At 41.5% G+C, this 7,500-nt stretch overlaps 1 protein-coding gene across 2 annotated transcripts in view; it reads left to right on the forward strand.

Moving 5' to 3' along the window:
- The window catches only part of Cad88C (cadherin 88C), a 277,126-nt gene that overhangs the window by 181,212 nt on the left and 88,414 nt on the right, over window positions 1–7,500 (forward strand). For both annotated transcript variants that reach the window (XM_086540999.1, XM_086541000.1), the window contains one exon: window positions 6,016–6,095. The gene's annotated coding sequence lies outside the window, so the exon portion shown is untranslated. The remainder of the gene's footprint in view (window positions 1–6,015; window positions 6,096–7,500) is intronic.

The raw sequence follows: 7,500 nt of genomic DNA on the forward strand, positions 1-7,500 counted from the left end.
TTTGATATATATATATTCATATATATGCCTGATATATATACTAGTGTATTTTTGTTGTTTTCATATCTTCAATATATTATATATATATATTCGCAGTATATAATATATGAATATATATATATATATATTCATATTATATATATATATATATATTCATATGTATATATATATGTTTTATATTATATTCATATATATATATATTCATATATAAGTAGTGATATATATATATATATATATATATATATTCATATATATATATATCTGACTAGATTCATATATAATATATATATATATTACATATTCATATATATATATAGTTATATATATATAATATATATATATATATATATTCATATATATATATATTCATATATATATATATATTCATTCATATATATTATATATATATATATATCATAAATATATATGATTATATATATATATATATATATATATATATATATATATTCATATATATATATATATATATATATATAATATTGTCTATATATATATATATATATATATATATTATATTTCATATATATATATATGAATATATATATAATATATATATATAATATATATATATATCAGTAGAAGATATAATCAGTATGATATAGTATATTCATACATATATATATATATATATTAGTGTCGCATAAGAATCGGTATATATATATAGTATGGTCTATATATATATATATTCATATATATATATATTCATATATATATATATTATTCATATATATATATATGGAGAAGATTATATAAATATATTCATATATATATTCATATATATATATATATAGAGAAGATGTATATATATATATATATATATATATTCATATATATATATGTATATATATATATTAATATAATATTATATATATATATTATATTTTATATATATATGTATATATGTATATATGTGTATATTTATTTATATATATGTGTATTTATTTATTTATATATATGTGTATATTTATTTATATATGTGTGTGTATATTTATTTATATATATGTTTATATATATATATATGTTTATATATATCTATATATATATTTATATATTATGTACTTATTTATTTTTATATATATATGTATATATATATATTTATATATATAATATATATATATATATATATTTATATTATATATATAATAATATATTAATCACCTCTCCCATTTTCCCTCTCCCCCATTCCCCCTCCCTCTCCCCCTCCTTCCCTCCTTCCTCTTTCCCTCCTTAATCTTTCCTTTCCTCCTTCCTCCCCTCCCCTCCCTCCCGCTTAATTCTCCCTGCCATCCTCCTTCCTTTCCCTCCCTCACTTTCTAATTTTCCCTGCCTTCCTCCCTCCCTCCCTCCCTCCCTCCCTCCCTTCCCTCCCTCCCTCCCTCCCTCCCTCCCTCCCTCTCTCCCTCCCTCTCTCCCTCCCTGCTTTCCTCCTTCCCTCCCTCCCTCCCTCCCCACTCCCCCTTCTTTTTTCTCTCCCATTGGCATTCCTCGAATCGTGTAGAAGCAGATCAGGATAAACATCTCGCGGGCGGTTCCAAGGGACGCGTGAGTCACTCTCGTCGGACTTACGATAATATCTTTTTTTTCGGCGACATTTGATGGTTATTTCGATGAGTTTTGTATCGTGATATTTTGTTTTTGTTTTGATTATTTAGTTATTTATCGTTTATTTGTTTTTTCCTCCTTTCTATTTTTTTTTTACTTTCATTTCTCTTATCCTTTTTTTAGTTCTTTCTTTCTTCCCTTCTTTTTTATTCAATTATCTCGTGGCTTCAAATGCCAGACATCACTTGAGCTCGAGTACGAATACTCTGAATACCTCGTTGCAAGCTATTAATCCAACTTTTATGCAACAATCCCCCTGCGACGGTTATCCTTGAAGTGCATGCGAGTCATTTTCCTTGTTTTTCCTCGTTGAAGGACGCCGCTGCGAGAAAGGATGCGAGAGGATGTGCAATGTTGCAAGAGTGTGTGTGTGTAATGAAGTACAGGAAGACGTGTTGTGATGAGGGAGCGGGTGCTGAGTGGCTGCCGTAGGGTCCTTCGCCCTACCCCCCCTTTCCCTCCCCCTCCCTTCTTCCCCTCCCATGCCCCTTCCTCCTCCGGCTCCCCCTTCCTCCTCCGGCTCCCCCTCCCCTCCCTGCCCTCCCTAAGGATACTGGCTCAGCCCCCAGGTCGTGTGCAGGAGGCTGTGAGCAGCATACCTAGGCTACACCTGGTTCTCTTCCTCCTCCTTATCCTTCTCCTCCTCCTCCATCCTTCGCCTTTGCTTTCGGCCTCGTCTTCTTTTCTGTCTTCGTTTTCCTTCCTCGTGCTTGGTCTTCATCCTTTCGTTATTCTCAATCTTCGCATTCTTCTATTATCCGTCCTATCTCTCCGGCTTCTTCTTCTTCTTCGTCGCCCTTCCCCGATTGTAATATGATGCGTTATATGTGTCTTTATCATCTGGCGTCTGTTTCTTCTTCTTTCACTTCATCTGGATTCCTTGGTGTTGCATGTGGGTGTTTGTGTGCGTGTCCTTGTTGTTATGTTGCATGGAGCCTGGTTTGTGCAATTTTGTTGTTTTTGTTGAACGCAGAAATACACGTCATTGTTACTCATTGTTTATTTGTTTGATTGTTTTTTTTTATGATTTCATGCGGTCGTTTACGAAGAGCGTAGAATTATAAATGTGGCAATAAAACGGATAGTAAGAGAGAGAACGAGGATACTGACATCCGAGCGGAGAGAAGCTTGGTAAAATGAGGAGTGTATTGTAGAGCGAACTGCGACCGTGGGCTTGAACAGCAGGGTGGGGTCGCGGTAGCATGTGTGGGGGTCGAGGGGGAAGGGGTGAGAGGGATGAGAGGTAGAGGGTGAGGTGGGTCAGGGAGGGGGGGGTGAAGGGGGGCAGGGGTCTCACAGTAGTGGGACTGTTCCTTGAGGAGGTGGCAGGACACCCTCCTTCGGGCCATGACCGAGGAGCTCAGGACCTGTTGGAGGAGATGGAGGAGGAAGGGGAGGGAGTGAGGGAGGAAGAAGGGGGGAGGGAACAGGCCTCCTTCGAGAATTTCAAAGTAGAAAAATGCACTGAAAACAAAAGAAAATGGGACAAAGCAAAAAACAACAAAAACAAACAGCAATAGAAATATCAAAATCAAGAAAACGAGACTAAGCATCAAATTATATGTACTTTTTTATATATATATGCGTCCCATCTCCAGTCATTTTTCCTTGATTTACAAAGGTTACCCCCTTTTTAACGAGCGATGGGACAGGTTAACGAGGTGACAATGAATGGCTAAGCGGCCCGGGCAAGGAGCAGTAGCGTTGGAGGTGAATGCTCGTTAAGATCGCCTGCCAAGATGCGACTTTTTGAGCTCCCGAAATCTGCGTCTTGGGGGAAAAGAATTTCTATTCTAACTTCTGATACATGGAGAGTCTTCTTTGATTCTGATTTTGGTTGGTAGTGCGTACTTGAAATCGATACTGGCGTTTTGTTTACCAAAGTAATATACATATATATATATATATATATATATATATATATATATATATGTATATATGTATGTATATATGTACATACATACATATAAATTCACATATATGTATGTATATATATAATATTGCTTTATGTTTCTTTCGTTTGTCTCTCTCTCTCTCTCTCTCTCTCTCTCTCTCTCTCTCTCTCTCTCTCTCTCTCTCTCTCTCTCTCTCTCTCTCTCTCTCTCTCTCTCTCTCCCTCTCTCCCCCCCCCTCCCTCCCCCTCCCCCCCTCCCCCTCCCCCCCTCCCCCCCTCCCCCCCCCCCCCCCTCTCTCCCTCTTCGATTTGTGATGTTCAACCCTCGTAGAAATAAATGGCGAGTAGGCGGGGGAGCCAATGCGCCCGTTGTTGTTCTGTCGTGAGAAACAAGTCTTTTACCTGTCAGTGACAGACCTTGTCAAAGCGCCGTGCAACTTGTCATTCCCGAGTGCCGTAATTTATGCATCATCTTCTTCCCGCTGTCGTTCACGGATCGCCAAGCACGGCTCACCAAAGGAAGCATAATTGAATTGTTTGGGCTCGTAACGCGCATGCAGAATGACTCGTGTCTTTCTGTGTACATCTGCACGTCACTTCATGCAGAAAAAGAAGAGTATTGCATGAACGCCGAGGGAGTCATGCATGGTGCAAGGCAAGGGTGAGAGGAGTTGGAGTTGGAGTGTTCTGGGTATGGAAAGAGATTATACAGCTGGCTTTTTTTCTGAGAATGAGAAATCTGAATGCGCTTCTTTGTGCTTGTACATGTAGGCATTCTTGGATTTTTAGAAATCTTTTTTTTCTATTGTTTTTCTTTTTTAAGATACATATCTCCCCGGATGAAAGTAGAATGTAGAGAAATCAAGCATTTGCAGCATCGATAGCAATTGCAAGCACCCTTGGAATGCCCTGCACGTTGTCCAAATAGAAAGAAACTGCATCAGCTGGTTACCAGTGATGCAGAAGGGAGAGAAAGTGAGCGAGTAGTAAGAAAGAGAAAAAGAATGAGAGAGAGAGAGAGAGAGAGAGAGAGAGAGAGAGAGAGAGAGAGAGAGAGAGAGAGAGAGAGAGAGAGAGAGAGAGAGAATAGAGATGATGCGAGACGACGAAGGAGAGAGAGGGAAGAGCACGAGTCGGAGAGGAGTAGGAGGAGAAGGGAGGAGAGTGAGTGGATGAGAGGGAGAGAGGAGGAGGAGGAGGGCGACCGGACGTGTGGAGGAGAGTGAGGAGAGGAGAAAGAGAGGGGGGGGGGGGGGGGGGAAGGAAAGGGAGACAGAGATGGAGAGACAAACTATTGAGACCGTCAGGTGTACTCTCGTAATCCGCTCATCTCTTGCATCCTCCACCCCACCCCCCCTTAATGTTGTCTTTGTGCGGGGCGCGAGTAGAGAACCAGCAAGCGAGGTCGTCTTTGTCGTTCATGACCTTCCACCTCTCTCTCTCTCTCTCTCTCTCTCTCTCTCTCTCTCTCTCTCTCTCTCTCTCTCTCTCTCTCTCTCTCTCTCTCTCTCTCTCTCTCTCTCTCTCTCTCTCTCCCTCTCTCCCTCTTCCTCTCCCTTCCCCCCCTCCCCCTTCCCCCTCAACTTCCTCCCTCCATCCCTCCCCTCCCCCTCACCCCTTCTCCCTATCTTCCTCCCTTCCTCCCTCCATCCCTCTCCCCCTTCCCCTCACTCCCTGCCTTCACCCCTCATCTCCCTCTCATCTCCCTCACTCCCTCCCTCCCTCCCTCCCCCCTCCCTCTCTTGGCAATGGTGATAATGAAGAAGAGATTCCGAGGAAGGAGGAGGTCGTTCGTGTCGCTCATTCCGCGGGCGCATTGGGGGCGAAAGGCATCCGTCCATCTATCTGGCAGGATGGAGTCGCGCAGTGGGGAATTTATGGGGATGGAGCTTGGAAGATTGGGGAAGGAGAAAGAGAGGAAGGATGATGTTGGTCGTGGTTAGGAAAATGGTGGAAAAGGAGACTGATGATAAGGTTGATGATTTTGATAATGATAAATGGTGATAATGATAGAAAACGAAGAAGGATGGAAGAGAAGGGGAAGGAGAAGGAGAAGGAGAAGGAGAGTCCGATTCCGTGTCTCGCTCCCTGTCCAATGAAAGTGAATTGCCACCTGCGGAAGGGAACGGAAAGAACGGACCGGGTGAATGGAAGGCGGCGCGCAGGGTCTCGAACGCGGCGATGGCCAGCGGCTTCGGTAGTCGTGGAACTCGCAATTTTCTCTCGCTCACGGACACTCCTGGCGGTTCGTCGGTGTCCGCGTCCTTGTCCCGTGGCTCTCGGTGGCACGGTTGCACGGTTGCACTGACGAAGCACTGCACTTATCGTAAACGTTATCATCTCAAAACGACGATGCACACAGATACCACTAACTATTTATGTTATTTTTCAGTACGTTTTTTTTACCGTCAAGTATTTTGTTATAAGTATATATTATTTTTATCTGATACATAGGTAAAGGAATCCGTCTAACAGTTTTTTTTCTTTTGAATCCCTAGGTCGTGGCCAGACGGAAGGATTGAGACGAGCCGCTGCAATAAACACTTGGCCGGAGGGTGATGCCCGTGTCCCAATCGGTGTGAGTGAACTGTAATCCTTTTTTTTGCTTGTATTCTCTCACCCTTTTTTGTATTTTTGGGGTGGTATTTTTTCGTTGCCGTAATGTTTTCCAAAAGCATGCCATACGGTTTTGTCTGTCTTTTGTCTTCGTTTCAATGCCCGCTGCGATTGGCTTGCGGATGTCTGGCATTCATCGAATCGTCTGAGTGCAGCTCGGTGGACGAGAGGGGGGGGTGGGTGCTGCTCTTGCTTGCGGGCATTTTTTTTCTATCAGTTTTGTTTTTGTGTGCCTATCTCTTTCGGTTTCGATTTCTTTTCTCCTTTCACTCGTTCTACTCAACGACTCTCTATCCTTTTCCTTTCTCTTTTTCTTTTCTTCTCCTCACCCTTCTGCCTCCACCCTTCTTCCTCCCCTTCCTTCTCCTCTTCCACTTTCCCTCCCCCTGCTCTCCCCCTTTCCCCTTCCGCTGTTTTCTCCCCTTCCTCTTCCTCCCTCCATTTGTCTTTCTTCCTTCCCCTTCCATTTTCACTCCCCTCCCCTTCCCCCATCATCATCTCTCCCCCTCCCCCTCCCCCTCCTCCATCACCCCCCATCTTCACCATAACCTCACTTTTCTACCTCATACTCATTCATCCCCGCACACCACCTCCACCATTATTACCCAACAGAAACAAAGACAAAAACAAAAAAAAAGTCCCCCCCCCCCGCGACAAGCGAGTCCACTCCGCCCCCGAAATTCCTTGTCCGTGGCGTCCAATATGTCGTAATTGGCGAGCGTGAGTCATTAGCAATCATGTTCGTGGTCGGCGCCATGCGTGGGAGTTGACATGAGCGTGTGGTGTCGTTTATTATTATTAAATATGTTTTTTATATCTTTTTTATTTTGCTTTCATTTCGTTTGTATTTTTATATAATTTATTTGTGTTATTTTTTCTTGTATGATGATATTTTTTTTATGGATTGTTGGTTCTTTGTCTGGGAGAGTGAAAGAGTAAGGTGACAGATGTCAGATGATTCCAAGATGTCTGATGAATGGACTCATTCATTCATACATTTAATAGTACTATTAAATGTATGAATGAATGAATTACTGAGCATGTCTAATGCACATAACCGTTAGTCGATAAGCGAGTATGAGCACGTGATGCAACCATCATCACAAGAAAATATCTTACTGCAAATATGTGAATATGAGAGGATAAATGGGAAAATCATTGATATTGCAAGTCCAGCGCTATATTTGCGGAAAATGTGTTATTAAAGTCTTCATAAAGGAAAATTATTCCCCGGGTTATTCCAAAGAATCCAAATTTGGTCGTTTTTTATATGCATTATCATTAACCAAAATCGGTATAGAGGGAGAGGGAAAAAAAGACACGAAATGTGAGAAAGGAAAATAGAAACAAGGAACCTGCCGGCTTAA

The sequence above is a fragment of the Penaeus japonicus genome, unplaced genomic scaffold (assembly GCF_977035675.1).
Source record: "Penaeus japonicus unplaced genomic scaffold, GWHDUDI00000001_assembly GWHDUDI00000010, whole genome shotgun sequence".
In the NCBI taxonomy this organism is placed as follows: Eukaryota; Metazoa; Arthropoda; class Malacostraca; order Decapoda; family Penaeidae; genus Penaeus; species Penaeus japonicus.